We start from the raw sequence: 9,267 nt of genomic DNA, 5'->3' as shown, positions 1-9,267 counted from the left end.
GACACAGAGAACTCCTTCCAAAACCACATATAATATGAAAATATAGTTAATACAACTAACCCTAAAAGAGCAACAGGAAAGAAGGCTGTGCCAGATTGCATACATGTGGAGAACAGGGCAGACCTCATGAAACAGGGAACGTACCAAAGCCTTGATCCAGCAGGACCCAAGCTCTTCCCGCATCCCAGCTCACCAGCAGTAGGAAGAGAAACTGAGCAGGGAGTTGGTGGAAGCCTAGGACTGCCGAATACCCAGCCCTGGAGATCTGCTTTGGGAGCACAAACCTGCATTGCATGGTGCTCTGGAGACTAGTGGGGTTGGAAAGCTAAGACAGGTGGAATATTTGGAAAGACTGAGATTCCAGCCATTTGTGGAGGACAGGGATCCACATCCAGTTGCTCTGGGACAAAGGAAAGGCCGGCGGTCTGAGAGGCTTCCTAGCAGTGAGAGGGCTGCTGAAGGGGTGGGGATTGCCTGGTGCTTTCTGTTCGGGAGAAGGGATAGGTGGACAAGGTTGTCTGGGTGCACTCTGCCCAGCAGGTTGGGAACTTTTAGGAGCTTCAGATGCTCCAGCCCCCTGGCTGGCTACTCAGCTCTGAGGACCCCACTGTGATACGCAGCCTGCTGCACCTTCCTTCTGGCCTGTCAGCACCAGCTTGCAAACTGGCAGTCCCTGCCCTGGCGTCAGGCCAGCCTGAGGGAGGCCCTGCCTACAGCAGCTACAGACACAAAGCACAGAGGCTTACACCCGTGTGCTTGGCCCACTGGTTCTGACAATGGAGACAGGCACTGCAGCTGGGAAGCAGGAAACAGCTCTTTCCTCCCTCTAGGCACCAGCACTGCTCCCCTGCGACCCCCAACATCACTCCAGGGACTGAGTAGCTCCAGAGACTAGAGCTTCTGGGCAGTAGAGGGCGCCACATACAAATATGAAATGTCAGAGGAAACTGGTTCAGACCAAAATCTCACGAACACCAGAAAAATGCCCAAGTGAAACTGAACTCACCAATCTTCCTGAAAGAGAGTTCAAAATAAAAATCATAAACATGCTCATGGAGGTATAGAAAAATATTCAAGAACTCAGGGATGAATTTAGGTAAGCAATTCAATCATTAAGAAATTCCATATCTGAAATGAAACATACAATGGAGGGATTTAAAAGCAGATTAGATGTAGTAGAAGAGATGGTAAATGGAGTAGAAATTAGAGAAAAGGAATACAAAGAAGCTGAGGCACAGAGAGAAAAAAGGATCTCTAGTAATGAAGGAATATTGAAAGAAGTGTGTGACAAATCCAAATGGTACCAGAAGAAGAAGAGAGAGAAGAGGGGATAGCAGTGTCTTTGAGGAGGTAATTGCTGAAAACTTCCCCAATTTGGGGAAGGATTTGGTCTCTCAGGCCATGGAGGTACACAGATCTCCCAACACAAGGGACCCAAGGAAAACAACACCAAAACATATAATAATTAAAATGGCAGAGATCAAGGATAAGAACAGACTTTTAAAAGCAGCTAGAGAGAGAAAAAAGATCACCTACCAAGGAAAACCCATCAGGCTATCATCAGATTTCTCAACAGAAACCTTACAGGCCAGAAGGCAGTGGCATGATGTATTTAATGCAATGAAACAGAAGGGCCTTGAACCAAGAATACTCTACTCATCAAGATTATCATTTAAATTTGAAGGAGGTATTAAACAGTTTTCAGATAAGCAAAAGCTGAGAGAATTTACCTCCTACAAACCACCTCTACCATGTATTTTGGAAGGACAGCTATAGAAAGAAGTGTTTCTAAGGCTAAATAGCTGTCACCAGAGGAAATAAAACCACAGTAAAGAAAGTAGAACAATTAATAACTAAGAAGATGCAAAATCAAATCAACTACCCCCAAAGTCAATCAAGGGATAGACAAGGAGTACGAATATGATACCTAATTTATAAAGAATGAAGGAGGAAACAAAAGAACCTTTAGGCTGTGTTTGTAATAGCACACAAAGTGAGTTAAATTAGACTCTTAGATAGTAAGGGAATTACCCTTGAACCTTTGGTAACCACGGATCTAAAGCCTGCAATGGTAATAAGTACACACCTATTGATAATCACCCTAAATCTAAATGGTCTGAATGCACCAATCAAAAGACAGAGAGTCAGTGAATGGATTAAAAAAAACAAGACCCATCTATATGCTGCCTACAAGAGACTCACTTCAAACCCAAAGACATACACAGTATAAGGATGGAAAAAGATATTTCATGCAACTAATAGGGAGAAAAAAGCAGGAATTGCAGTACTTGTATCAGAAAAATAGATTTCAAAACAAAGAAAGTGACAAGAGACAAAGAACATTACATAATGATAAAGGGGTCAGTCCAACAAGAGGATATAACTATTATAAATATCTATGCACCCAACACAGGATCACCTATGTATGTGAATTGACCTGGGAATTCCACTCCTAGGAATTTACCCAAAGAAAACAACTTCTCAGATTCAAAAAGACAGATGCACCCCTATGTTTATTGCAGCACTATTTACAATAGCCAAGACATGGAAGCAACCTAAGTGTCCATCAGTAGATGAATGGATAAAGAAGATGTGGTACATATACACAATGGAATATGATTCAGCCATAAGAAAGAAACAAATCCTACCATTTGCAATAACAAGGATGGAGCTAGAGGGTATTACGATCAGTGAAATAAGTCAGGCAGAGAAAGACAAATACCAAATCATTTCCCTCATTTGTGAAGTAAAACCACAAAGCAAAACTGAAGGAACAAAACAGCAGCAGACTGACAGACTCCAAGAAGGGACTAGTGGTTACCAAAGGGGAGGGGTGGGGGAAGGCAGGTGCGGAGGGAGGGAGAAGGGGTTTGAGGGGTATCATGATTGGTGCACATGGTGTGTGGGGTCACGGGGAAGACAGTGCAGCTCAGAGAAAACAAATAGGGACTCTGTGGCATCTTACTACACTGATGGACAGTGACTGCAGTGGGGTATGGGAGGGACTGGATAATAAGGTGAATGTAATAACCACATTGTTTTCTTGTGAAACCGTCAAAAGAGTGTATATCAATGATATGTTAATAACAAATAAATAAATAAAAATAAAATAAAATAATAGATGCATCTATAGAATTTTAAAAAAAGAAACAACCTTCCATACTGTATAATTCCTTGGAGCATCTCTCTGCCTCCTAGAGGATATGCAGCCCGATTTATGAATCATTTAATAAAGTCCATCAGATCTTCAAATTGACCTGAATGAATTTTGTTTTATAACACCTCTGACTCTAAATTTCTTTCTTTGCTGTATTAAGGCCACCCCTGTATCTCTCTCCCAGAATTGCCCCAAGAGTTGAACACAGCTCCTTCTCTTTGATGCCTGCTAACCTTGATCCCATAAGCTAGCTTTGATTAAGAGACATTTATTGGCAGTTTGGGGAATGGATTCCATTGAAGACTGGTGGATTGCAGAATTTCAGTCCAGAGATCTCTCTGTTCTTAAAAGGCCTCCCCAGTTTCCCAACAATGAGGGCTTTGGTCTCCGGCCATTTTGCTTAGTTTTCCTTTCTCCTTTGTTCCCCCTCATCCCCAAATTCTTGTTTACTTCTTAGGTGGAGCTGTGTAGCTATCTTTGTTTTTTTTCCTCTCCCCCGCCCATCTTTAAGGCCTCACCTTCTATCCCTAAGGGGCCCCTCAAGGTATTTTCCTAAACAAAAGACACTTCCTTCCCTGAAAGGAACTCTGGTACCAGCTGATAAAATAATAATTTCTGTTACCTGCTACAATAATAATAAGGTTGCCAAATCATGTTTATTCTGTGGGAAACTTGCCATTAGTGGGGCCTAGTGGCCCATGGGAAAACTAACTGGTCCGCACTCCTGGTATTTTAGGTTCGCACCCATTATGGTATTTGATCTGATGCTCACAAGTTTTGGAGAAAGGCTGGGTAGTTCTGATTTGCCCATTTTATGATGGGCAAAAATAGGGCTTTGAAATGGTCAGGGGCTGGACGAAGCAGCTTCTGAGCTAGAACTTGAACCCAGATCTCTGCTCATTCAATTCTCTTTCCCTCGAGAGTTTTCATGGAAACAGAAAATGTCCCTTGTCTGTAGTCAAGTGGGCTGTTTTGAGAATGAACTTGGTGTCCCCATGTAGAAGGTCAAAAGAGACATGGGTTATTTGGCAGATCTGTTTACATAAGTGCTGGAGGAAAAGATAAGCTGCCAGCAGATGCTTTTCTGTGTTGTGATTGAAATATTATCCCCCCACGATAACCATCTTGAGGCTATTAGAAAGAGTGAAGGCTGGGGAGGGATCCAGCAGGACTCCTGGGACCCACCTCTCTGGGCTTCTCTCTGCTGTGGAGCCTTGTCCTCTCCTCCCTGTCCATACCCTATCCTCCTTCAAGGCCCACCTACATTTGAACCTCCTCTGGGAAGACATCTTTGTTAGCCACTCAAAGACTGAATCTCTCTCTCTCTCTCTTTCTTTCAGGAATCCCATTGGCAATTACTCTGGGCTTTGCACCATTAGGTGTTCTAGATCAGGGGCTTTCAAGTGGTTGACTGAGACCCACAGTAAGGAACAAATACTTTACCTTGCATCTCAGTACACACACTGTACCACCTGCTCACTCTCTCACACGCACACACAGAGTAATAACACACATGTACACTACTGAACCAAGGGTCACACACAAGTATTTACTCTTATTTTGTATGATGCATACTAACAGTTTTTTATTACACTTAACTCTTTTCTATTCTGCTAAAAAAAATGCTGGTTGCAACCCACTTAATTGATTTCATGACCTACTAAGAACACTTATTTTTTTTATCTCTTTGCAATGCAAAGTATGGTGTTTTACTATATAATCAGCCCACCTCATTCCCTACTGCCCCTGATCCTCGAGTTCAGGTCACTTCCTGTCTTACCTGGGTACTCCCAGAAGCCCCTCATTGGCCTCTCTCTCTCTTTCTCTCTCTCTCTCTCTTTTCCATCCTCCCCACTGATTTTTTTCAAATGCAAATTTCATCTCATCATCCTACTGCTTAAAAACCTCCTGAGGCTTTCCATTGATCAAAGGCATATTCCGAATAAATAGCTGGAGTATAAAGCCCTTGTCACCAGTCTTCCCCTTGACCTCAGCAACTCAGGGCCCTTTGTAATCCCAAAGGGCTGTTTCTCCATGACTTTGCACATTCCGTTCCCTGACTGGAATGTCTCTCTCTTCTCTGGTGGAAAACTGCAGAATGGAAAAGAATTATGTAGAATAAAAAAGAACTGTTAGTGTGCATCACACAAAGAAAGAGTAAATACCTGTGTGTGACCCTTGGTTCAGTAGTGTACATGTGTGTTATTACTCTGTGTGTGCATGTGAGAGAGAGAGAGTGGGTGGTACGGTATATGCATTGAGATACAAGGTAAAATATTTACATCAAGAAAGATTACTAGAAAGAAGGAAGTCCTGTCATTTGTGACTACATGGTGGACCTCGAAGGGTCTTATGCTAAATGAGATAAGCCAAACAGAAAGACAAATACTGTATGATATCACTTCTATATGGAATCTAAAGAAGCCAAATTCATAGAGGATAGAATGGTGGTTAGTTACCAGAGGTGGGAATTAGGGGAATTGAAGGGTATAGACCTGCAACTAGTAGATAAGTAAGTTCTGGAGCTCTAATGCATAGTATAGTCAACAGTACTATTATAGACTTCAAAACTGCTAAGAAAGTAGATCTGAAATGTTCTCATTACAAAAAAGAAATGATAAAATTATGTCACTTTTTAGAGGTGTTAGCTAAGGCTATGGTGGTGATCATGCTACAGTATAAAAATGTACAACACACTGTACACCTTAAACTCACATAATGTTATACACCAATTATATCTCAATAAATAAAAAGTAGAACTCAGATTACCTATCAGCAAGAGGTCTTTCTCTATTTTCTGTGTTTTGATTGCTCTTATATACAGCTTTGATAGAGTACTTATTTTACACTGTGTAATTATTCATTCACATGTCTGCCTCCTTCAATAAACCTGAGGCCAGTAACTTGTGTCTCTCAACTGGTTTTATATCACTGGCACCCAGTGTAAAGCTTTTGTCCAGCAGGTGTTAATTGTAAATGAGCAAAAGAACACTGTTCTCTAGGTTCATATCATTAATACATTTCTCCCATTCCGTATGATCTTAATCTCTCTGGCCATTTTAATAATCCAGTTATATATATGTGTGAACTCCCATGCTTACTGAGGAAGAATTTTGGAAATAAGTTATATCTTGCAGTCCCTGGGTGCCCTCTCCCCAACCCAGCCAGCAGTAGTCACCACCCAGAAAGATTAGGATTCTGATAGCAGGAATGCCTAAGGACACAAACAAATGAATATCTGTCGCGTGCCCTGTCCTCGCCGGCAAGAACAGCATGCAACAACAGCAGGATTCTTCTGCAGAAAGCTTTATTCTTCAGCTCTTTGTGAAACAAATGAGTTGGGCAGGACCCAGAGGGGAAGGAGAGGCTTGCTTATATAGTTCTCATGCTCTGACCTGGTTGGTGCGGCTCCATATGCCTTATTAGCATAACCATTTGGTGGGTCTCATTGGTCCTTATGCCAAGGCGCAATTAGCATGTAGTTTAGTGGTGTGGGATGATTTGTCATTAGGAAGTTCGGGGCCTTCCGGCTGCCCTGCATGGGGCGCTATTTTCTGAGCGCGGCTGCCAACATCTCCCCCTTTTTTGTCTAACAGAAGCTCAAGGCGGAACTTGCCAGCAGAGGCGGAGACAGAGGCCTGACCTCCATCATACTTCCTGATGCCCCCTTTTTGGAGAGGGGTTCTGGGCATCTACCCCTATGCAGTCAGGCATGCCTCTCAGAGGGGTCCAAGACCTCTTGCAGTGCTTTGCCTCGCATCCTCTGGCTGGCGTTGGGACCGCTTGGTACAAAGGGTTTGGACCCTTTTTCTCAACCCTCTTGCACCATGAGCTTCTTAAAGAAAGCTGTGATTAAGCATTGAGGTACTCGGGCCTGGTGCAGTGCCACATGGGCTCAGGGTGCAAGAGCTACCTCAAGCTAAAGCCGAGCTTCCTTCTTAAGCATGTTGAGCCACACTTGGGGAGAGGCGCCAACGTCTATCGCCATTAGGGCTTGAGCAAGGATCACCTTGTCCTGCTTATGTTGGTTGCGGAGTCTGCATAACAACCAGAGTAAGAGCATGAGACCTCCAAGCAGGAACACGCCCATCCCAGCCATGCCCGCCCACTCCTTGACGTGGGAGAGAGCTCTGAGGAACCAGGAAGAGAGTCCTTCCGCTACGGAGATATCTAGACGGGTGGAGTTGATGTGGATAATTTCTCGCCGCAGCTCTTCTAGTGTCCCATCGAAGTCTTGGGACCAGTTTCCTGAAAGATACTGGGACAGGTCTCGTGACAGATTAGCTGCCCGTGTAAAATTTTTATATTGAATGCTAGTGATGCAGAGGGCACGATATTTCCGCTCACATCCCAATTGGGCCATTTGCCAGAGCACCTCCATTTGTTCCTCCACGAGATCTATGCGTTGATTGAGGATCATTATTCCTCCTTTCAGTTTGCCATCAAGTGTGGACTGTTGGTCCAGGGCAGAAGCTACTGAGGCTGCAAGGTTATTGAGCTCTGTAGCCGATTTGATGGAGGTGTCTAAAGCTATACCAGCGGCGGTGGCTGCGACCGCGGTCGCGGAGATCAGGAGCACTATGGCGGCTGTAACACCGAAATCGCGCCTTTCTCGAAACAGAGTCATGGTGTTAGGGGCGTCTACGGGAACAGGGACCCAACGGGGGATGCGGACTACCAAAGCATTGGTAAAGTTACGCGCATCCCAACACTGAGACAGAAAGCAGGTTTCATTGGAGCAGGAGTCAAAGCTACTATTGGATAAGATAAACAGAAATGGGGGGTATACGCATACTGGAGAAGGTGGAAAAAGGGAATTAGGTGACTCTGGACCTGATTTTGCTGAACACGTGTAGTTCTCGTTGTTATGGGTCATGATCATGTTCCAGTGTGCGCGCATGTGGTTATTCTCGCACCAAAAGGTGATATTTTTTACACCAATTCCCCCACCCTGGAGGGCGGAAAAGGGGGAGAGGTCGGTACACGAGCCATTGACTCCACACAGCATCCATTTATGGAAGGGGTTCATGCTCAGCTGCTGACGAAACTCGCCTTCGAGCACCTTTACTGGCCACCAAGCCTCATTGGCTGGCCGTCCCTCCATATCTGGGGAGATGGTAAACTCCTGCCTCTCAGTTGCCCACGTTACTACAGTTGACTGACAGTCAGTCCAGGGCCACAGCTCTCCCTCATAGTCGCCCACACAATGGGAGGCATATTTGGGTTGACGAGGCCTGTCGGTGGAATTGTTCCTGGGAGAGTGTACAAATGTGCCATTGATCCAGAGAACCATCTGGTGGATAGTCATGTTCTTATAGGACGGGCTCCCTTCCTTATTAGGCCCTTCAAATTTAGCTGACATAACGGGGAGGCTACTGGCCTCTAGAATTATGTCACTGAACCATCCGTATTTCCTCCGTTTCAGGGAGATACAGCCAGCTAGATTCTGAGTGGTGAAGCATAATGACCCATTAGTTACGAAGGATCGGTTTTCTCCCAGGGGAGCTACTAGGGTGTCTTTAACTAAGTAGGGCAAGTTCATACTAGTATTGGTAGTGAAAAAGCGCGGAAAAACGGCTGCATTGAAACGGACAGGCATAGGCTTAGGAAAGGCAGACAGGATTCCCCATCTCAATACTCCCTGAGTCGGGGTCTCCAGTGTCAGGAGCAGGGTCAGGAGGTACAGCGAAGTCATCTCCTTTGTTTAGGACTTTCCTCGTTAGGCGCTCCGGGATCCAGAAGGGATTTTCTTCACCCTGGGGGAAAACACACACAGCTCCCCTGGATCTGATTATGATTGGATCCGGGCCCTTCCATTGGTTAGATAACACGTCCTTCCATTTTACTAGTTCTTGTGGGTCTTTTGGCCACTGATTATGGCGATCCGCTGCTGTATGGCTTTGAGCATCCAGATTCAAAAAATTTATAGTGAAAAGTGCTAGGGCTATGGCAGTTTTTGGTGTGGGGGGTATATCTTCAATTCCCCCTTTTTGTTTAAGTAAATAGGATTTGAGCGTGCGGTTCGCGCGTTCCACAATCCCTTGACCCTGTGGGTTGTAGGGAAGGCCAGTGATATGTTTTATCCCCATGTGATGACAAAATTGAGCAAA

Source organism: Manis javanica, chromosome 8 (assembly GCF_040802235.1).
Source record: "Manis javanica isolate MJ-LG chromosome 8, MJ_LKY, whole genome shotgun sequence".
NCBI classification, from domain to species: Eukaryota; Metazoa; Chordata; class Mammalia; order Pholidota; family Manidae; genus Manis; species Manis javanica.
The sequence above is the reverse complement of the archived record's forward strand: the minus strand, read 5'-3'. Positions refer to the sequence as shown.